The 11,300-nt window shown below is 41.6% G+C and overlaps 1 protein-coding gene and 1 long non-coding RNA gene across 6 annotated transcripts in view; one reads left to right on the top strand and one right to left on the bottom strand.

Moving 5' to 3' along the window:
- The window catches only part of Ccbe1 (collagen and calcium binding EGF domains 1), a 268,355-nt gene that overhangs the window by 49,402 nt on the left and 207,653 nt on the right, over nt 1-11,300 (bottom strand). The window lies entirely within an intron of this gene.
- Nucleotides 566-11,300, top strand: part of LOC147830056 (uncharacterized) — a 64,818-nt gene continuing 54,083 nt past the window's right edge. The window contains exon 1 of one of the 3 annotated variants that reach the window (XR_015443290.1): nt 566-10,394. This is a non-coding gene — a long non-coding RNA (uncharacterized LOC147830056). The remainder of the gene's footprint in view (nt 10,395-11,300) is intronic. The other 2 variants (XR_015443291.1, XR_015443289.1) reach the window with 2 other exon arrangements.

The raw sequence follows: 11,300 nt of genomic DNA, 5'->3' as shown, positions 1-11,300 counted from the left end.
AAATGTTATATTTTAAAACAAATAGAAAAAGTTAATTTCTCAGTGCCAAGGTAGAGAAGAATAGCAATCCTAAATATAGCCAGAGCTCTGAGAGTTACCCATCAACCTGTTTTTATATATTGGCTTTTATTTATTTTTGCTCCTCAGTCCCAAACTAACCACAGTAGCTACATTTTCTGGTCACTACTATGGCAGACAGCTATTTCCCTGTATCTACTTTTCTTTTTTCTACAGTAACAGAAACCCAAATTACAGCTGGTTACATAAACACCCACAATAAAAGCAACGTTTCCCTGCCTCCCATCCCACCCGGTATGGTCTTGTGAATTATCCTGACAAGCGAGATCGGAGAGGCCATGAGGTTTGTAACTTTCAGGTGGCGCCCCAAGCAGAAGGGCACATGCCCTTTTCCTTCTCCTTTTCATCTTTCCATGATGGGGATGGAACCGTGGTAGTAGTACACTGCTAGCTCAATAGTGGTTGATGGGTAAATGAATACATAGGAAACCTGTGCCTTAGATACTGCTCAGTCACCATGGGGACTGAGGACACCTGACAGTTTTGTGTACTAGGGAAAAAAAATTCCATCTTGTTTAAGCTATTATTTTTGGTTTCAGTTATTGGAGCTGAATACACATTCGAAGGAAAAACGATGGAAGGAAGAGATCCCTGGGGAAAAAAAAAGCCTACTGATATGCAAAGTTAGTAAGCTAAAAGCAGCCCAGAGACGACAGTCTTTATTTTATTTGCTCCAGTAATAACTGAGCATGGGGCCCTTACAACCTTACAAAATGCTGATCCTTGAAATGGAAACGCCTGGAACCTTCCCTGTAAATTATCCAGAGCTGAAGGATGTTCTGCTTTGACAGGGGTAAGATCTTGCTTTTCACCACACAGTGGGCAGAGTTTCACTGGCACTCAGCCCCATTTTTCTGCACTTCACCATGTACATGAGGCACTTCCAGAGGGATCTCAGTACAGGAATGTGCAAATATTATTTGCTGACTCAAATTTTTTGCCCACAGGTCAGTCTCTTAGGAATTCAGTAAGGAAGTCTGAGAGCTTTCACTTATAATGACTTTGAAAAGACAGAGGGAACTGATCAGTGGTCTTTCACAGACTAATCAGTCATGATGTGGCATATCCCATTGCACACATGTATAAAACCCTCAAGGAAAACGATATTAATTCAGGCCTAAGTCCCTGGAGGGAAAAATTCACACAGCACCAGACATAGGATTTCTACTTAAAAATCATTTACAGATGAGAGCAGGGATCTTCCATTTATTTTAAATTCTGAATTGTATAAATAATGACCCAAGGCTGCAATAAAAACTTTAATTCAGGTTATTTAAAACTGGAAGCATTAAATTTGACTTAATTCAACCAACACTTAATTGAGAGCTTATTATATACCAAGCTATGCATTTTCCATGAATTGGTTAATTCTCACAACAACTTGTCCTTTTTTTCCTGGTATCAGGATCTGAACCCAGGGAGCACTCAACTATATCTCTAACCTCCTTGATTAATTAATTAAATAACCAACTAACTAACTTACTTATGAGACAGGGTCTCACTAACTTCCCCAGGCTGGCCTTGAACTGTGATCTTCCTGCCTCAGCTTTCTGAGTAGCTGGGACTGCAGGGGAGCATCACCATGTCCAGCTTCACCACAACCTTGTCTTACAGGTGGGAAAACTGAGGCACACAGCACTCAACCGCCTTGCTCAAATTGATCACTAAGCTGTGAAGTGAACCCAGGCTGCTGCACTCAGCAGGTGCTTCTTCCCTGGGAGACAGATGAGCAAAGCTAGCACCTGATCTTGAATGACAATGTGGAGAAATACAGGTGATAGCAAGGGATAAGCAATGACAGCATTCACAGCATCAGAGCAAACATACAATGTGTTCTCTTAGTACAGAGGGAAGAGTATTAAGGAACCAGGGAAACATGGAGCATGTTGAAGTTGTCCTGTCCCAGACACACATGTCAAGTTCCACATACGCAGCCATCTAATATGGGGTATATTACATTCAGGATCTCTCACCAACTTCTAGTTCCAACACAGTTTCTCTCCTATGGAGTCTCAGCTTCCCTCTAAGCAATACTTTCCTGCAGCTCTGGTTCAGAGTATCTTTATAGACAACCTTCAGGGTGTTTCCGAAACCTGACTTTATTTAATATGGAATTCATGAAAGCCATTATATGTGGCTAGAGGAAAGACAAGAAAAAAGACTACACAAAGACAGAATGGTTAGAAAGGTGATTAACACACTTCAGCTTAGAGAATAAGAAAGTGTCAGACAGTATAGTGGGAATTGAAAATAAAGGTGGTGGACTGGGGATTTAGCTCATTGGTTCCGCTGCCTGCCCTACAAGGACAAAGACCTGAGTTTGATCCCCGGTAACAACGACTACAACAAAAGGTGGGATTTAAAAAATATTTGGAGGTAAAATCTATAGAACTTCTTAACAGTGAATGTAGAGACAAGAAAACCAGAGAAGTCCAAGTCTGGAGATGTATTTTAGCATTCTTCCTAAAGGATGAGATTGTCATTAGCTAATGTGGACTAAATTCAATGATAGCTAAATGCAAAGGATTTTTAGAGCACAGATTTGGGGATGACTAGAAGGTATTATATTCCATTTAAATGTGTTTAAAAAGCTTGAGGCCTTATGCAACCAAAGGGTGAGATAGTGTGGTGGTATGTTGAGCTGGTCTTCAGCACAAATGCAGCCAAGCCATGGCCCAGAACATGGCTTGGGGACCTGTCCTCCAGGAAGAACTGGACATAGGAAAAAAGCCAGAGAGAGAAAGAGAGAAGTGACATCTGACTGATTCTGTGATCTTGAGCGAATTTTTCTCCTACTTCAGGTCTCAGTTTGCTGTGCCAGAAAAAAATGAGCTCTGGACTTGTGTAACAGATAAGGTCTCCTTCAATTCAAACAAATTTTGGCTCCAAGCAGTAGTTTTATACAGAGCTTGAAGAATCAAATGTTCCACTAAAAGTTTCTTCTTCCATACAAAAAGAAATGGAGGTTAAAATAAAAAGTAGACTTGCAGTCCTCAGGGGAATAAAAAGCAAGAATTAGAAATGATTGTTTTAAGAAATTAGTCTTTGATCATTCCAGATATTGGTATAGGTGAGCAAGTATGACCTGAAAATATTTTGAAAACACATGGAAATGTAATAAGGACTTGTGGTGTAACTTTAGATATGACATGTGCAGTAGGTTCCTGTGTGTGTACGTATGGATTGGACTGCAGTACTGGGGATTGCACCCGAGGAGCCCTAAGCTACATCCTCAGCCCTTCTTATTTATTTTGAAACAGGGTCTCACTAAGTTACTCAGGCTGGCCTTAAACTTATGATCCTCCTGCCTCAGCCTCCAGGTCAGTCCTCAATGCACAAGGGAGCAACACAGCAGCCCCAGCCCTCCTGGAACCTGCAGTTCTCAGCTGTAAATAACCACCAGACAAATCTATCTCAGTGGGTATCACGTGTGGGTCAGTATGTGACTGAACTCACATGGGGATCCAAGGTCCAGGACTGGATGTTCATAGTGTGGGCAGGACTTACTCTTAAAACAATTTAGACTCATTGATAGCCAAACCATAAAATAATTAGAAGGAAGAGGCTGTTCTCTATATTGAGTCTAATATAGAAAATAAGCCATTTTGATTTTTGAAAATTTCAAGAATGTGTGTTAGATAATAAGTCTGACCTCTAACAACTATGGTTTGGGGCTCTGTGATCAAGGGTAGCTTTCTGAAAAATATCTTCTAGGTTATGGGAAGATACGCACATCTCTGTGATCATACGCCGACCATAAACTGCTAGAGGGCAGGGGATGAATCTTAGTTCAGTGAGCACTCGGCCCAGTGTCTGAACGATCACAGATGCTCAATTTATTCTTACTGAACTTGGCTAGAATTCTTTCCTTTTGAAGAACCTGTCCAAGACACTATTTATAAAAATACAGTTTATGGTTTTTTCCGTTCTTTTCCCTTTCACTCTATCTCATCTGGTCTCCTGTGGGCTCTCATTCTTCCTTCCTTCCTCATTTTCTGTCTTACAGGCTAGAAAAGGAATTAGGTATTGGCAAGAGCAATGAACTGACTCAAAACAGTGTCTGACACATGGTGCAACCTCAGTAATGTTTCTTGTAGGAAATAATGACAAATGGTTCACGTTTACCATCTTCTGCCTCATGAGACTAAAAACATTCAGCTTTATCTGGAGCAGACACTGTGCACTGTTGTTTGTGATGAAGAGCTTGGAGACTCTCGTGCTCCCGGCAAGCTGATGGAGACTGCTTAGTGGTGCAGCTGAACCAAGAACCCGGGTCTGGTTGGTGGCTAATGAGCCACATTGTTCAGCCTAAGCAGCTATCCTGGGATATTCATTTTGTACCTTTCCTTAGTGGTAAAAATGGGCCTCTATGTGTAGATGGCCTGACTGAGTAAAAACTATTAATGAGGACAAAAATTGAGGACATTGCATGGTATTGTGGTAAGAGGCAAATAAGAGTTTTGGGCTCGGTCCCAACACTTATTTCATTAACTGATGTGCATTATATGTATGATTCCATCTCAGTTTCTTCGGCAGAGCAGAATATCTGTACGTGCTTCATTAGAGTTACTGTGAACATTAAATGAGATCCATAAATTACACATGCTTACTAAATGCCCAATGAAGAGCAACAATGGTAGTAATAGTAAGAGTTGTAAATGATTATGGTTTTTATCTTCCCACAAAAGTTAAATTTGAGGGAACTTAATTGAACATTTAGAAGGGTTACGATGAAGCACTCTGAAATACAGAAATGACTAAAGAATAAACAGTACCTCTATATACAAGTAATCAACAAATAATAATTGAAGGCTGATCTTAGACAAGTCACTGAGCGATGCCTAAGGGAAATACAGAAGTACAAGATAAAAAGAACTTACGTCATCATTAAGAATGGACAGTATCAGAAACGTCTGTCAATAATATGAGCTTTAAAAATAATAAAATACCCAAGATACTAAAAAGCACTCAGTTCAACAATTTCTAAAGGATGGAGCAGGCCCGGCCTGGCTTGATTTGAGAATTCTTGCGGAGTGTGATTTGGATCTTAGCACAGAAAAGTCCACAAAGGGCAGAGGGAAGACATAAAGGAAAGCATAAAGGACATCTTGGCCTCAGGATATAGCACTGTTTGACTTGTTTGTTACAAGGTGAAGGACAGCAGCATCTTACTGACGGGTATCTTTAATTACCCAGGTATCTCCTGACCCAGAGGTGTCAGCCACCTACCTGCCTTTGCTCCACAGGTCTTCCTAAAGAAAACTGCCCAGCCCATGGCTCCTTCGGATCTAGGTGGTAGCATGGGTGTCCTGACTTTGTACCATGACGTAAAACACCTGCCCATTTAGGGTGAAGAGCTTGGGAAGGGCCATCTCCCAGCCAAACCACCCACTTGTCCAAGACACATCAAGGTCCTGAGCCAATCGGCACTCCCATCCCTTAGCTAACAAATGCTCAGGATTAGGCCAGCCAGCTTTGGTAGCATAACTCGGGAAATGTCTGGAGAGAGCAGACTGAGCTGACATCGACTGAAAATGAGAAGAAACTAGGCACTGAGGAGCCTTTATGTGGGAGACAGGAGGAACTACTCCATGGAGGACTGCCCCCATTTCTAACAGCTTCCCTGTGCTGACCTCAGGTATCCTAACCACAACTTCCTTTATTCTTGAACTTTACGTGGCACTTCTATTCTTTGCAATCAAGATTTTGTTCTTTTCCAGATATCCTGGTGATGTACAAAAGATCAAATATTTAAAAATAAGAGTGTAAAATGCTTTTGATTTAGGTGTTAACCATAGGTAGGTTTCCATGAGTGCTGTGTGTTTTATCAAAAGCTCAAATTTCTGTTTCTTGGACAGAAGTCACTTACTTGGTTCAAATATAAACATTTCAATTATATTGAGACTTGGATTCTATCAGTAACAGTTGAATGTTCACATGTTTTACAGCATTAGTGAATTATTTACTGGTAACCTTGAGAAAGAACTGGAGCCCAAGTTTAAACAAAAAACCATCTGTACCAGGCATTGCCAAGCAAACAGAAGAGTAGGAAAATATGATTTCCATAAATGTGGGCTTGCTTTAAATAACAGAGACATTCTAGTGTCTTTGGCACCTTTACTGCCTAATTCATTGGCAATGCTTTACTGTTTTCTGTCTTCTGTTTGGCTTTCCCTGGGATCTGCTCCCAGACAAATGAAATCTGGGGGTTCTATTAGAGAACATAAGTGGCAAGACTGATAAGACATATTTGTTTCATGCAGTTGACCACTCCTGGTATAATATTAACCAATTTTCTGCCCACTAATCTTTGAAATGCCTTCTCATATGGTCTCCTGGTGTACTTTAAGGCCAAGTGCCTCTCAGAATTTAGAGACTTTTTTCCCCATCCCAAGAATACCATTTAAGATAAAAAAAAAAATAGTGTCATGTGACTAAATGATATGTGTAATCTTGAAAACTTGCCATAGTGGGTTCAGTGTCATTCACTCATATCCTCTAGTGACAGAGGTTTCCCTCACACACTTCTGGGAAAGTCAAGCAACAGTTTACGAGGACAAGTGGACAGCCTAAGAAGACCTGATCATTTAGACATTGACTGTAAGAAGGATAGCTTATCAACAAAGAGAAGTAACTTTTGTATGGAATTTCAGGCAGTATATTAAGCGAAGAATCCTAAATATTGTGGTGTGAATGATGCTTTTGTCGGAAGGGAAAGGAGGAAGAGCTTGTTTTCTGATGTCTAATAAATAGTACTAAGCAAGCACTGCCTTCTCTAGGCAAAACAGTGGTCTACTGAACCTGACATACCAGTTCTTCACTGGGAAGATTCCTATCTTGTAACTAAGCTGCAGGAAACCACTGTTAGCAAAACCCTACATTACTTTTTATGTACTTCCACTATCACAGAGAAGGCAGCTCTAATGGCAGTGGCAGCAAAGTCTCCAAAGGTCAGGCAGCTACCAGGTAGCCAATTTTCCTTTGGATTGTCTTCTTTTTGCTTAAAGAGTGTGTTGAATCCAATAGGTCATGGTCTCCTGGATGTCTAGAAGCCTTCAGTAGTGTAGGCCCAAAGATGACAGAAATTTCATGTAAGAAACTGTCAACACTATCCTTCTAAGCCCCCATTTCACCTTCTTAAGGAGTTATCTCTACCAGATACTAAAACATGGAAGGCAGGAAGTGGAGGGGAGGGGGCATGGACTTACCTGCTAAGGTTGTGATAATGGAAACAGCAAAATGGCACCCAGCAGTACCCAATATTTGTTGCTCCTTTTCTGTGCACCTAACCTTGTACCATCCATTTTGTCCTTCCACAGGAAGAATCCAAAAAGCCAAAAGGAAATTTCATATCTAGGATCTTCCTGCTCTTCTTCTAAATACTATGTTCTACTACTGTCAGATCCCTCTTCCCTGTGGAAGTATAAATATTGACAGGCTGGGAAAAGGCTCTGCTAATAGTTGCCTCAGGAGGCTCAGTCACAAAGCAAGACAATGCCACCTCATGTGTGTTACATGGAGTCTTCACAACCACTGAAATGACAGGTGCTACAATTATCTCCATTTTACAGATCCAGAAATGGAGAGTCAGACAGCTTCAGAATCTTGCCCAAGTTCTTGCAGGTGAAGAAGGGTTAGTGCAGCATTTCCGTCCCTAATGAATGACGCCCATGTCTGGCTCAGAGTAGTTGCTTGCTAACAAGATATGAATGAGAAGAAAGGCAGATGTGGACATCCTCATTTCTTCATTAGCAAGGCCCACCCTGGGCCCAGAAGCACCAAGGATGCTTGAGCTCGTGGATCCAGCAGATGGAGCTCCTTGGGACCAGGTGCTGAGGCTGTTCTCTCCTCCCTGAGGACAGCACCTCTGCTTGTGGTTGGGACAGGAAAGTGAGAAAATCCAGTCCATCCTTCTTAAGCTATTGGTCGGACTGTGACTATTTAATAAGCTGAGTGAGTATCCTGGTACAAAGTGGGAGAGTTGAAGGGCTGTGAGAAGCTGATGAGCTATGTAGCCAGGGAGATCCCTGTGGTCTTTACCTGGTGAGCTGAAGTATGACAAGTCCTACCCTGCTGGATCCCCAGCATGTCTAGCCATTCTTTGGGGCTAAACTTAGTCTCTTCCTCCTCCTCCCTTCCTGGAATGTCTAGCCATCAGGAAGGGATTTCTACTTTGTCTGAACATCCATATTTTTACCATCTGTGCCAGTCTCAAGATATCTGGGAGGGGGGGGATATCCGTGTTCTCAATCCTGCCTGTATACTAGAATCTATTAAAGAAGAACTTCAAATGAATTTTTTTGATGAGAAAAGACTATGTTCAGGTCTAATGACAGAACAATTAAATCAGGATCTCTTTGTTGGAATCAGGGCTCAGCATTATTAAAAAGCAATTGAGAATGAGAACCAGGGACATAAAGCCTTAGAGTGTGAGCGTGTTTTGGTCTCCCACCTGACTGTGGTCCAGGCCAAGGCCCCAGCCTTGTGTAATGCTGCCTTTAGCACCTAGTCTGACCTCCCACATAGTTCATGCTCCTTAGATGAGTGCTGAGTGACTGCATCTCACCAGTCCCCTGGTGGGACATGGAAGCATGTTTTGCTTTGTATGTACAGTAAGGGTCATATGTGTGCCATCCTCTGATTTAAGCAAACCAAGAACATGATTTCCATAGAAAATAATCCCTGTCCCCAGTTAGCGTCCTGAGGGAGGAACGGGCTGTGTTGCTGGTTATCTTCTGCTTCCAATTAAGCATACTGTAGCCAGAGTCCACTGTGTACCTCTAAGGCCTGGGCTCTAGTAAATGGCACACTTTCAATTATTTATCTAAACAAAGGTGAGCCAGAGGGCAGCTCTAAACACTCGCTTAGTGAACTTGAGCACAACTTCCAGGCTTTGGAATTCTCAAGCTTACAAAACTTGGCTTTGTGGATCTGATTTCTTCGGTTTAAAAAGAAAAAAGGCACCTTAGGGACCAAACCATAAATTCCATTTCAGAAACAAAGCCATGCCAGAGTAGAGCATTAAGCATGCGGCATTTGGAGGCTGGCGGTGATTCGGTTGCTAGGCTGTGAAATCAAACAGTCCTAACTCACTGGCAGGGAGAAAAATTGAGTTCCTTCCAGTTTTGCACTGTCTCTCCCATCAAAAGACACTTAACATTCTGTGTCACCAGTGAATGACAAATCCCTTAGAAAGAGGCAGAGACCACAGAAAAACAACCTGGAGTGAGAAGACAGATTGTCTCTCTCCTGCAAGACAGGCTCCCTGTTTTTTGTCAGACTATGCTCTGACCGTTCTTTTTCTCTTTTTTACGGGGAGGGTTTGCACTTATTCCTTTGAAGGACTGGCCTGTGATGGATAAAGCCTGCTGTGTTAGGGTATAGCTGGTGGCCATGGAGAGAGCAATGTATATTGCCCAGGTGGGAATCAAGTGCTCCACACTTGCCATCAAGTGCCATTAACAGTAATGAGACTCGAAAGAGAATTTAAGGGTACATCAGTTAGAAGTCAGGATATCTGGATGTAATACCAGCAGCAGGAGCAACAACAACTATCACTTATTGAGTGTATATTATATATGCTGAGTACTATGTATCCTGCTGAGTACTCCAAACCATAGTACTACAGATAGGCATCATTCCTCCTTTACAGATCAGGAAACTAAGGTTTGGAGAGGTTAAGCAACTTGGTTCACACACCTAGTAAGTGACAGGGCTGGAATTTGTGCCCAGGTCTGCCTGACTCCAAAGCACTAGTTCTGAAGTATGCTATTCTCCAGTCCCTGTAGTCCCAAGACAACACCAGGATATATTTCTGGCTTCCACTTCCTTTCTCTGTCTCTGCAGCCAGCTACCTTAGTTCAGACCTTAACTATCTCACCCTTACCCTTTTCACAGCCTCTTAATTCATTTTCCTGCCTCCAAGCTTATTCCCTATTTCACCAGTTGCAAATATTTTTCAAAACATCTACTTTATTACCCTATGTAATATAATCTCTTGGCTCCTATTGCCTACAAATAAAGTCTAAATCCTTTGCAGAGCACAAATGGCCCCACTTAACTCTTTAGGCTTTTCTCTTATTCCCCACTGTGGTCCACTTACATCAAATGTTTAAATATTCCTGGAAGACCTCAGCTCTGTACCTCATTCTCCACTTACGGGTCCACCCTGAAGATGCCCCCTATAAAATACTTTCTCTCTGCTCCTTCAGCTCTTCTTTGCTGACATGTTTGTCATTCCATCCAGACAATGAGCTCCTAGAAGGTAAGAAGCTTGTCTTATTCATCTTCGTAATTTCCCCGGGATCTGGCAGAAGGTAAGTGCTAAACATATGTTACATAGCTAACTTGCTTACTCACCGACAAAAGAGAATCCCAGGGGTGGAAAAAAATGATCAAATATTACTGAATTTTGACAGCTAAATAAATATATATACTTTCAGGTCTCAGCATAATCAATCTTTACAATTCCCATGCTATAGTTTTATAGATTTATGTATCTCTGGAATAACCCCAAGAAACTAGATTTTAAAAATTAAATTCTAGGGCCGGGGATTTAGCTCAGTGGTTTCGCCGCCTGCTGCGCAAGCACAAGAACCGGAGTTCGATTCCCGGGGCCAAAAAAAAAAAATAAAATAAAATAAAATTAAATTAAATTCTAGTTACACACTTGATATTGTAGTCTAGAGTTATACCATTCAAAAGCATTTTCCTCAGTAAAAGTTTGCCATTATTAGTAGTAGAATCTGACTTTAGAATGTCTTTTTTTCCTTAATTCAACTGTGATTTTTCTTACTTGAGGATTCTGGTTGACCACTATTGTCTTCACCTTATGCCTAGAGGAAGTTGACCAGCAAATTAAATAAGGTGTGCCTTAGAAGTATTAGATGGTGGCATTTCTATATCACACTCCAAGACAAATTCTCTCAAATGACAACCCACTGGAGTATGGGATGTCTTCCTGCCTGCCCCATGAGAAACAGAACCTACCTAACCCCTGCTCACACTTCATATCTATCTCAATTTTTTCTGTCTTTGATGCCTTTTCTGCCTCTCTCAGTCAAGTAGGCAGTTGCCTCCTTGCTCTCTAAACTTATGTAGCACTCGTTCTCTGCTATTCAGATTCTGACAAGGTCACATATAGAAAAGACTATGATGGGAAGCAAAAACCTGAACTGCCCTCCTTGCCATAACAAATGCACTGGGGGGTTGGGGGGAATAAG

This window comes from Heterocephalus glaber, unplaced genomic scaffold, assembly GCF_053883595.1.
Source record: "Heterocephalus glaber isolate CG9 unplaced genomic scaffold, H.glaber_assembly_v1.0 deba00000331, whole genome shotgun sequence".
NCBI classification, from domain to species: domain Eukaryota; kingdom Metazoa; phylum Chordata; class Mammalia; order Rodentia; family Bathyergidae; genus Heterocephalus; species Heterocephalus glaber.
Note: the sequence above shows the minus strand (reverse complement) of the source record. Positions and strands in the feature narration are given on the sequence as shown.